The 12112-nt window shown below is 36.8% G+C and overlaps 1 long non-coding RNA gene across 1 annotated transcript; it reads right to left on the reverse strand.

Annotated features, from left to right (window-relative positions):
• Nucleotides 1-11289: 11289 nt before the first annotated feature.
• LOC129251334 (uncharacterized) lies at nt 11290-11893 on the reverse strand. Its single transcript, XR_008582950.1, has 3 exons — nt 11659-11893; nt 11397-11556; nt 11290-11332 (listed from the first exon to the last, which is right to left on the reverse strand). It is a non-coding gene; the product is annotated as an uncharacterized LOC129251334 (long non-coding RNA).
• Nucleotides 11894-12112: the final 219 nt, after the last annotated feature.

The following is a 12112-nucleotide window of genomic DNA, read 5'->3' on the forward strand; positions in this document are numbered from 1 at the left end:
TAGACTGTTCAGCGCTATGGCAACTAGAATGATGGCCGCTACGCCTGCGTCTATGACTGCATTTTGTTCTTGTAGTCGCTAGGCATGGAATTTTAGCTTTGAACGACATACGCATTTTGAGGAATAAAGTGAGTGCCCTGTGTGTGCGGTTGTATGCACATGCATATGTGTATATTAATAAGCATTGTTTTGCTTGAATTCAATTCACATATTTATATTTGCATATGCCATCTTCCTGTGTGCCTGGTAATGAAGCGTTTTGTATACAGAGTTTATTGATTTGATCAATTGAACGTACATAGATATAGTTAGGGCATCAAGTGTGCATATACGCACATGCACATACGTCGATGCATATGCAGAAGAAGTTGTTTTAGCATTTGTTGTTTGAACTTGTTTTAGCATCATTCGAATATTTACTCCCTAATTATTGGATGAAATATGATAAGGTGATGCTCGTGAGGTAGGTCATGTTGCTTCAGTGCATACATATGCGTGCAACACTATATTTATTAAAGATGCAATAGAACTTAGTTGTCCCATATACATACGTAGTATGCATGCAAATACGTTTCTTTGAAGTTTTCTTTTATTTATTTTAAATTTCAAAGCTTTATACTATGTATAAAATGCATACATATATGAATTATTCCCTGTAATATACATATGTAAATTGAAAAAAATTTCGTTTGGCAAAGGAATAAAAATTGCATATTCAAATGTATATTACTAAAACGCACACAACAAAATGTGGGTCGTTTTATAATGTATTTTGTTTAAATTCTTCTTTTAAAATTAAAGCAACAAACATTAAAGTTACTTTGATTTTAAATGTTGATTTTAAATCTTTATTTGGTTGTATATGTTTGAAAATATAGATTGAATAAATTTCGTTTATCAAGGGAACATAAAAATACACAAGCAAATGCCTTGCAAAATGCCGTCGGCATTCGTCAATTTGATTTCATACAGAAACCAAAAACTAAGCAGAGCCAATGTACTTGTACATAATTCACTGTAATCAGCTCTGTTAAGAACTTCCCCGCTGTCGAGTTAAGCGAGGTGAAAAAGTGTTCGCGGTTTCACTTCATTTTTGACAATTCACACTATTCGTAGCTCGTGAGAATTCTCTATATTTAACGTTCTCTGTTCGCTGGTTTTGAAGTGTAAAGTCTTTGAATCATTTTTTAAACAAATTAAGGACAGTGAACTTGTAAAAAACAAAGAAAAAACTCTTCAGAAGTGTGCTTAATTTTGACCTTCAGTAAGGACAGTGAACTTGTAAAAAACAAAGAAAAAACTCTTCAGAAGTGTGCTTAATTTTAAACCTCAGTAAGGACAGTGAACTATTAAAATACAACAACTCCGTTGTTCCTCCTTAGCCTAAAAGAATAAAAGAAAAGGGCAGAGACTTAAAACAATAAAACAACAATTGCACCTGCTTAAACATTAAGTGAAAGTTCCGGAATAGGCTACAACAATAAATACAAGAGCAATTCTGTAATAAGAGAGCAAAATTAGCAACAATAATAGCAAGCGGAGCATATGTAGCAGCGAAATCATACAAACAGGCAAGCATAATTGGAAGTTGTACCTGCTTGAACACCCACACAAACTTTATGGTGATCGTTCCAAATTACAAAAACCAGTAAAGTGGGTCCACAACAACAATTATCCTCAGTGAAAACGGCAACAAACACCAGAAGGTCATTCTTGTAAGCATAAGTACTGCAAATTTTCGCGTAACTATACATACATAAGTATATTACATACTTTATATTTTTGAGTAATTTAAAATTACATATATTACATATACTATATATATTTCGCATAAAAAAAAAAAAAAAATCATTATGGAAACTTTAGAGATAAGTAAATTTAATTTAGTAATAACGTGCATTAAAAACATTAAAAATTTGGATGGGAATGATCCAAACCAATTACCAGACTTTATAGAACAAATTGAGAATATTTTGCCTACAATTTCTGAATTCAACTTAGCTAATAGTAATGTGCTATTTGGTTACATAAAAAACAATTGTATTGGTAAAACTAGAGAAGCTATTCATCGACATCCTAACGTAACGTCATGGCCTATTTTAAAAGAAATCTTAACTACAAATTTTGGCGAGAAAGACAACAGTAATGACTTGATGGATAGTTTAAAAACTTGCAGAATGCAGAGAACAATCGAAAATTATTATTACAAAATTAATAAATTAGCTAATAGAATTCATAACAGAAATTTGACTCATAATGACAATACTTACTCGACCGAAGAAATAAATAGAATAGCTCTTAAGACTTTTAGAGAAAACCTCCCAGAACCTACAAGGACAATGATATTTTCTAGAAATCCGAGTACTATAGAAGGTGCTTTCAAAATGGTTTTGGAAGCAAGACATCAGAATTATACACAGTTTGGACCAGCGAAACGATACAATTTATATACAAATATTAAAGTAAATTTCAGCAACGATTTGAAAAACAATCCGTATAACCTTCGAAATTACTACAATAATAAACAAACTTATAACAATAATAATAATAATAACAATAACTATCGTAGAAACAATAATTCATTTAGACCTTACAACAGCAACAATTTCGAAAATTTTCAAAATGCTCCTCAACAAAATCAACAATTTTTTCATGATCCTATTAATCCTAATCCACAATTTCGTAACACATTTCGTGGTAGTTCCAATCAAACTAGAAGATCAAACTATTCACAATCTAGAAATAGAAATCAACAGCAATATGATGATTAATATAGTAGCAAAAGCTTTGGGAACAAAGACTTTGATAAAAAAGCTTTGCAGGTTTCCAATATTTAGTGAATTTAAGTTAACTGATTACTTTTGCGAATTTTTAGAATGCAAATTCAATGATAAATTTGATGGCATAATAGGAAATAATATTTTAAGAGATTTGAATTCTGTTATTGACTTACCTAATAGACAGTTCACCGCAAAAATGCGGTTATAACTATATTTAATTCTAAAGAAGAAGAAATGTATAATGAAATATCTTATAAAGAGAATTTTATAGAAATGTTTAATTACGAAATTGGAAAACACAACATAACTACTTTAATTAAAACAGATCACCTGCAAATATACGAAAAAGAAAAATTGTTGAAAATTGCTTTTAAATATAAGAATGTTTTCTATAATAAAGATGAAGACTTAACATTTACTAATGAAATTAAACATAGAATTTTAACAAAACATGATATGCCAATATATTCTAGATTGTACAGGTATCCCGAAGTACATAAAGAAGAAGTAGATTTGCAAATTGAAAATATGTTGAAACAAGGTATCATTAGGCATTCACATAGCCCGTACAATAGTCCTATATGGGACGTACCTAAAAAATTAGATGCGTCTAAAAAACAAAAATGGCGAATAGTGATAGACTACCGCAAGCTTAATGATGTTACTGTACAGGATCGATACCCTATTCCAAATATAGACGATATATTCGACAAATTAGGGAAATGTCAATATTTCACTACCTTGGATTTAGCCAAGGGCTTTCATCAGGTAGAAATGCATCCAGAAGATATTCCAAAAACCGCGTTTTCAACAGCCACTGGACATTACGAGTTCTTACGCATGCCGCTCGGACTTCGTCATGCTCCAGCAACATTTCAGAGGCTGATTAACAACGTATTGAAAGAATACATTGGGTCAATCTGCTTAGTATACTTAGATGACGTACTTATATTTTCAACGAGTATTGAAGAACATTTAGAGGCCATTGAAAAAGTACTTAAACGTTTAAATGAAGCTAACCTTAAAGTGCAAATAGACAAATGTACTTTTCTTGCAAAAGAAACAAAGTTTTTAGGCCACGTCATTAATCCCGATGGCATCAAACCGAATCCCGAAAAAGTTAAAGCCATTGACGAGATAGCGTTGCCCAAAACTCAGAAGGAAATAAAATCCTTTTTAGGTATCACAGGATACTACAGAAGATTTATCAAAGACTACTCAAGAATAGCTCATCATTTGATCAAATATTTAAAACAGGGCGCAAAAGTTAACACGAATGACAAAGATATTCAAGAAGCTTTTAAAAAATTAAACATTAAAAAATGATCCTATACTTGTTCAACCAGATTTTAGCAAAACGTTTACACTTGTAACAGATGCAAGTAATTTTGCTTTAGGTGCAGCTCTTATGCAAGGCAACAAAGTTATTTCTTTTGCAAGTCGTACACTTAATGGACATGAACGAAATTATAGCACGATTGAAAAGGAATTGCTTGCTATTGTGTGGGCGACTAAGTACTTCCGTCCATATCTTTTCGGTCGTAGATTTACAATTAAGACAGATCATCGTCCGTTAGTATGGTTAAATAATATAAAAGAACCAAATGCAAAGCTACAGAGATGGAAAATAAGACTTAATGAATTTGATTTTGATATCATTTACATAAAAGGCAAAGAAAACGTTATAGCCGATGGGTTAAGTAGGTTAAACTATAAAAAATCGGATGATGAAGTAGCAATAAATTTACATGAACTGTTTGACGAAGATGTTAATACAGTACATAGCGCGGAAAGTGACGACACTGATTTTATTAAAATAACAGAAAGACCAGTAAATATTTTTAGACATCAAATAATTATGGACAGCTCAAATTTTAATTCTTGCAAAACTAAAATAATTTTCAAAAATAAAATTCGTCACATTTTAAAAGTTGCAGATAAAAAGTATATTTTGGAATTTATGAAGGAAAAATTGCCTGCGAAGGTAGTGGTTTATTGTCCAAACATTGATTTATTCAAAGAATTTCAATCCAACTACACTGAATATTTCGCAAAAAACAAGCATCTTAAAGTAATGAAATCATCAATTTTTATTGAAGACATAATTGATAGAGAAAAGCTTTTACAACTGATAGAAACAACGCATTTAAAGAATAACCACAGGGGTATTCTGGAAGTTTTCGAAGAAATAAAGAGAGATTTTTTTTTACCCAAAACTACAGAAAGATATTCAAAAATACTTGTGGAATATGTAAGTTAGCAAAATTTGACAGAAGTCCAGTGAAATATAAGTTGAACGTAACACCTACTCCAAAACATCATAACGACATAGTACATATAGATATGTGGTACCCACAACGCGGTGCGATGTATTTGGCAAGTATAGATAAACTTACGAAATACGCAACTGCTCAGTATTTGGAGGATAGAACCTGGGTCTCAATTCTGACAGCCCTGAAACAAAGAATCCAATATCTAGGTAAACCAAAACATGTAGTTTTTGATAGTGAACTAGATACAGCCGCAATAAGAGAGTTTTTGAAGGATCAAGAAATAAATTTACATACAACTACGACTTATTTGAAGACCGGAAATGCTGATGTAGAAAGACTGCACGGAACGCTTAATGAACATGTACGCTTATTTAACGCACATCCAAGCAACACGGACGAGCTTCAGGACAAAGTTTTTAAAGCAGTAGTGTCTTACAATAACTCTACAATAATTCTCTTCATTCTACAACGAAGCACCGACCAATTGACCTTTTAAACAATTTAATTTCGCAAGAAAACCTATCCAAATTTTCAGAATCATTACATGAGCAAAAGTCTGAAAGAATAAATACGATAAATACGAAAACAAACAGAGTTGATGAAAGCAATTTTGTAAATGATGCTGTTAAAAATAATAGAGTAAGTAAGTCAAAACCTAAATACAAAAACATTTCAAATTATAGAAAAGAAGGAAACTATATATTATCAAATGATAATAAATTAAAAAAAAATATATAAATCTCAAATAAAACGAAAAAATAATTTTGATACTTTATAATAATAAGATATGAGCCAGCAGGGACTGCTGTATCTGGTGGTGAAGGAGTCATATACGTATACTAACTACATGAATACATATGTATATAGCCACATATATTATATATGTACGTAAGTATATAAATCTAATTATCCATTGAAAAGAGAGAGAGAAAGATTGAAGTTGTGTTAAATAAAATGAGTACTAATTTACAAATACAATATGTTTAAGAGAACCTAGCCTAAGTTTAATAAATATATAGTATGTATTACCGTTAATTTACTTTTGTTACTATTTTAAGAAATAAAGAAGTTTTAGTTTTGATATAGACACTGAAAGCAAAGCTTAGAAATGCACAGCAGCCAGGAAAAGTTTATAGCTTAAAGCAAGAGGTACCCACTAGATGGAACAGCGCCCTTGATATAATTAAACGAATAATCCTTACCAAAGACGCAATTGACAAAGTTCTACTAAGGATACCAATAGCACCTGCACCTCTGACTGCGGAAGAAGTTCCTATTTTAGTGAACATCGTAGAATTGCTTGAACCTTTCGACACTGCTACTGAAACAGTTTCGTCCTCAACGAATATATCAGTTTCGCTTATAATTCCGGTGGTGTGTGGTTTACTTGACACTATAAAAAGTTTAAAACCCAAAGTCCAATCGGAAGAAGGTTCCGAAATCCAATTAAATTTTAATTGATAGCAGTAAACGCAAACTGTTGGGATGTGAAAAACGCACTGTAACCAGATTATCCACGTTGCTTGATCCTCGATCAAAAAGGAGGGCTTCTTTTTCTCACAACGCTTCAGAATCCGTAAAAGCGTTGGAAACCCAATTAACCCAGCACAACAAAAATTCTGCTCCTTACAACTCCGGAACTTTTATGAAAGTCCAAATTTGGATGAAGATTCTAACCCTGTTGATTATTGGAAGATAATTTTTGTTTATAAGTGACAAAAGGGCTTCACTTAAAGCTTCCACAGCAGATAAAATTATTTTTATGAGTCGAAACAGTTGGCTACTAGAAGACTAAGAATCTGATCTCTGAACAGTTATAAACACAATTGAATTGTGATATTTTATTTTTAATAATTTTTATATAACTTTTGCATTCCAAGATTTAATACCTAATGATAAATTTATATATTATATAGTATCTATTTTTATGCAAATGAATTGCAAAAGTACCTTTAAGTTTATTTATTTTTCTTATTTTTTTATTTCATAAAATTATTCTCAGTTTCATTTTTTTATATTTTTTTTTTCTTCATAATAAGATGTATAAAAATATATCAATCGCTCAAATGAATTGAGTTTTGTTTTAAATAAACTTAGTCTTAAATAAAGGCATGTTCATTTTTAATTTACCAAGAGTGCAATATTTAATTAGTTTCAAAGCGATAGTATCGATGTTTATTAGTACAAAACATCGATTGTGCAAAATATCGATGTTTTCCCAGCTCTATTTGGCACGTACACCCTTTTTTGGGTGTTTGTCCTAGCTCCTCCTCCTATTTGTGGTGTGCGTCTTGATGTTGTTCCACAAATGGATGGACCTACAGTTTCAAGCCGACTCCGAACGGCTGAGGAGCTTTTTCATGGCATACACTCGGAGGTTTGCCATTGCCTGCCGAGGGATTACCGCTATTAGAAAAATGTTGTTCTTAATTTGGGTGTGAAGGGCTGGATTAAGGTGTGATGCGACCCGTGCCGAGAATCTGTCAGGCTTGGGGCCCTTCTAACAAATAACCAAGTCACGAACGGAGCTTACGGATACCTGGCGCCCTCCGTAATAACTAGCCTTACCCGTGTAGTTCGGAGCTATGCACGGGCGGACATCCTTTCTCCGACACTCGTGGGTCCAAATATGCAAACAGACTATTCAAAAATAAACAAGAAAAAGGAGATCGGTCCTCCTTCGAAAAGACCGACTGGAACAAACAGTTCCGCAATAAGAGCAACGGTCGCACCGGGCTCAAAGAGAAATCCATCCATCGGCCAATTAAGTCGATCAAAACACACAGCGACAGCCTCAGCGAAAGCGAGGCCAGCTGCCACACAACCAGGTCGGTAGGTAGGTAGGGTGGTTGTCGCAAGACACACTTAGACCTTCAGCAGGTCCATTGTGATACCACTGGAGCTTATCCTTACTCTACGTGTTCCTTTTCAAACCATCCGGTTGCTTTAATAAACGAGCAGAGCTTCGTTAGTTTTAGATGGGCTATGTCCGCTACATCGGTTAGAAATGCTGTATCGAGAGTGCGCAGCCTTCTCATAGCTAGGCTTTCACACTCACATAAAAGGTGTCTGACTGTTTCCTCTTCTTCTGTATTAAGACAGCTTCTACAGAAATCGAAGTAAGGGAGTCCTAACCTTCTAGCGTGGCTGCCTATTAAGCAATGACCAGTTAAAACACCTATCATTTTTCTTATAGATTCTCTGTTGAATCGTAGCAAGATCTTCGATCGACCGCTGTTCCAGTTCGGCCATGTCTGTCTGCTTAGTTCGCATGTTGTGAGGTTTTGCCAGATTGTATTTACCTTTTTGATGGTTTCCCTGTCTATAAGTAATTTACAAGTGGCTATGGGCATGGGTATCAGCGCCTTATCCGGTTCGAGACCGAGCGTTGTACCGGTTCTTGCGAGTTCATCCGCCTTACAATTTCCTGCAATGTTTCTGTGGCCTGGTACCCAGATAAGGTGCACCTTGTAGCACTTAGATACGTCATCTAGTAGTTTAAAACATTCTAGAACTGTTTTTGACGAGTGTGTTTTTGATTCCAGCGCTTTTATTGCTGCTTGACTGTCCGAGTAAATGAAGACTTCATTTGCGGATAATACTCTCGTTTTTATCTCTTTAAGCCCTTCTTTTATGGCAGTGACTTCCGCCTGAAATACACTGCAATGATCAGGCAAGCGAAATGATTGGCATACTCCGAGTTTGTCGGAGTAGACCCCTCCGCCTACTTGGTTGTCTAGTTTTGAGCCATCTGTGTAGATGTTTAAGTCATTTATCTTGACAATGAGCCCGTTATCCCATTCCTCTTTGGAAGGAAATACTGTGACAAAGGATTTATCGAAATTGATGTCCTTGGTCTTACAGAAATCCGTTGTGCTGGGAATGCAGGGGAATTGTTCCAAAATTGAGGAGTGCCCTCTTTGGTACGTTCTGAGTAGGCCGATTTCTCTTAGTCTGAGAGTTGCTTTGGCATCTGTTTGCTTACCATACTGCTCTATTGGTAAAATGCTAAGAATAATATTTAGTGCATCTGTGGGTGTGGTTCTGAGGGCCCCGCAGATGCAAAGACTGGCCATTCTTTGTACGTGTGCCATGGTTCTTTTGATGTACAATTTATCTAAAGCTGGCCACCATACTAATATGCCGTATGTTAGGATTGGTCTGACAATTGCCGTGTAAAGCCAGTATACGATAGATGGGGAGAGACCCCAACTTAGTCCTATTAGCTGTTTACAAGAGTATAGTGCTATTGTCGCCCTTTTTACTCTATCTTCGACATTTGCCTTCCATGTTAGCTTTCGGTCTAGTATTAGACCTAGGTAGCGGGCCTCATCACTGAATGACAGTGCCGTTCCACCTAGAGTCGGAGGAATTATATTTGGAATTTTGTGTTTCCTGGTAAATAGGATGAGTTCAGTTTTATTGGGGTTGACGCTTAGCCCATTTGCTTTTGACCAGTTTTCAACCATGTTCAGTAAATCCTGCATGACTTCTATGAGTGTATTGGGGAATTTCCCCCTTACTACCAATGCAACATCGTCCGCATAGGCTACAACGTGTTGTCCTCTCTCCTCTAGGCTCTTTAGCAATGAGTTTAGTGCCAGCACCCATAGGAGAGGGGACAGCACACCGCCTTGAGGTGTTCCTCTGCTAACTTTTTTCTTGATCTCTGAGTCCCCTAGGGTTGCGATCACCAATCTGCTCAAGAGCATGTTTTTAATGAACTCAACCAGAGCGCCAGAGATCCCGAAGTCCGTCAGTGCCTTTATTATGGTATCCGGTAGGATGTTGTTGAATGCGCCCTCGATATCTAGGAAGGCTACCAGTGTGAATTCTTTATTATACATTGACTTCTCGATTTCTGTAACAAGTGAGTTAAGTGCTGTTTCGGTTGATTTCCCTTTACAGTACGCATGTTGTGAGATGCTGAGCTTATAAGGGCTGATGTTAGCCCTAATATGCTCTTCTAAAATTCTTTCTAATGTCTTTAGCAGAAAGGAGGATAGGCTTATTGGCCTGAAATCCTTAGGTGTTGTGTGTCAACTTTTTCCCGCTTTAGGGATAAAGACCACTTTTACCTCTTTCCATGTTGATGGGACACTTTTCAGTTTCAGAGCGGCCTTAAATATGACCGTCAACCACTCCATGATGTAGTTTAGTGAATGTTGTATTTGGGCCGGGAATAATCCATCTGGGCCCGGTGATTTAAATGGTTTGAACGTGTTCACTGCCCAGGTTATCATAGCTTCAGTGATTATTTCTTCAATGTCAGAGTTTGGTCTTTCTGTACCATTGTTGATTAACACGTTAGATGATTCGTTGCTGGGAAAGTGTGTGTCCACTAGCAACTTCAGAGTTTCGTCACTCGAAGTAGTCCAACTCCTGTCCGGTTTTTGGAGGTATCCGGTGGTATGGTGTTTTTTTGAAAGGATTTTACGCAGTCTGGAGGCCTCTGTGGTTTCTTCGATTTCTCCACAGAACGTTCTCCAACCAGATCTTTTCGCTTTCCTAACTTCTTTTTTGTAAATTTTTAGGCTAGTGTAGTAGCAGTCCCAGTCTTTACTCTCTCGTGTCGCTTTCGCTCTATTAAACTGTCTTCTGCTGTCGTTTCTTAGTGTAGACAGGTCTTCTGACCACCAGGGCGGCTTTTTCTTCCCCTTATACCTGATTAAAGGGCAAGCCTTATTTAGTGCAGTTCTACAGACCTCCGTAAGGGTTTGTACGTGTTCGTTCAATGATTCTCTGTCTTGAATAGTAATATTTTGGGAATTTGGAAGTCTTTCCTTAAGTTCCCGTTTGTATATATGCCAGTTGGTCTTTTTCAAGTTCCTGTTGGCGGGTGGAGCCCGTGGGTTGTTTCCCCCAAATTTTATTTCTATGTAGCGATGATCGGAGTAAGAGTGTTCATTCAGAACCCTCCACTGCGTCATCTTTCCGTAAAGGGTTTGACATGCTAGCGTAATATCAAGAACTTCTTGTCTATTGCGCGTAATAAATGTAGGTTCGTTGCCTTTGTTACACACTAAAAGCTTACTACATATAATATAATTAAAGAGAGACTCACCTCGTTCGTTAGTGTCCGAGCTCCCCCATACGGTATGGTGGGCATTGGCATCACCTCCTAGTACTAGTTTGCGGTTGTGAGCTTTGCAGTCATCCACAAGGCTTCTTATTAGCGGCGACGGCAGTGGACCTGTGTCGTCTCCGGCAAAATAGAACGAGGTTAGCCAGGTGTTGCTTCCGCTCACTTCCCAGCTAACCGTCGTAGTATCTGCGTTACTGAAATTTTGAATCATAAATATATTAAGATGTGCTTTCGCCATTATGCATGCTCTTTTAGTACCTTCACCATTGGTCTTGTATACTTTATACCCTGATGTCCTCAGACCGCAGATTTCGCCATTCCGTACCCAGGGTTCCTGGATGAGGACTACGTCCGGCTGATCTTCTGCCAGACGCTCCAGGAGGGCAAGGCAGGCTTCTTTACAGTGATGAAGGTTTATCTGTAGAAGATGCATCAGCTATTAGCCTAATGTCTGGGTCTTCTTTGCTTTCGCATAAAAGTTCCCTTTCGGAATACTTACGCTGTTGTGTGTGGTACTTACCCTCCCGTTCGAAGTACAGCCTCCCTAAGCCCATTTCTGAGCCTGAAGAGGCGTATTCTTCTTCGGTGGGCCGGTCGTCTTCGCTCATTGGCTCGGTTTCGCTCATGGGTTCTGGTTCGCCCATGAGCTTTTCACCTTCCTTAGTGGCGAGGAACTCAATTGCATCTGTGTCTGTTTTGTAAATGTGAAGCTTCACCTTTACGAAACCGTATCTCAGATGCCCATCGCATTTCGCTAATGGTTCGATTGAGTTCTCTGTGAGGAGCAGGAGAGCCTGCATGGTGGCGCGCTTCTGCTCTTTCGATTCTTCCGCGCTATTTTTGCTGGTGAGAGTTTTGACATACCTCCATTCCTGCGTTGGGATGTCCGGATTGCAGACCCGAATGAGCTTCATAATTTCATCCGGGTCTTCGACGGTTGAAGGTAACCAAACCCTTGCTCGCGGCCTGGACGG

Source organism: Anastrepha obliqua, unplaced genomic scaffold (assembly GCF_027943255.1).
Source record: "Anastrepha obliqua isolate idAnaObli1 unplaced genomic scaffold, idAnaObli1_1.0 ptg000012l, whole genome shotgun sequence".
Classification (NCBI taxonomy): Eukaryota; Metazoa; Arthropoda; class Insecta; order Diptera; family Tephritidae; genus Anastrepha; species Anastrepha obliqua.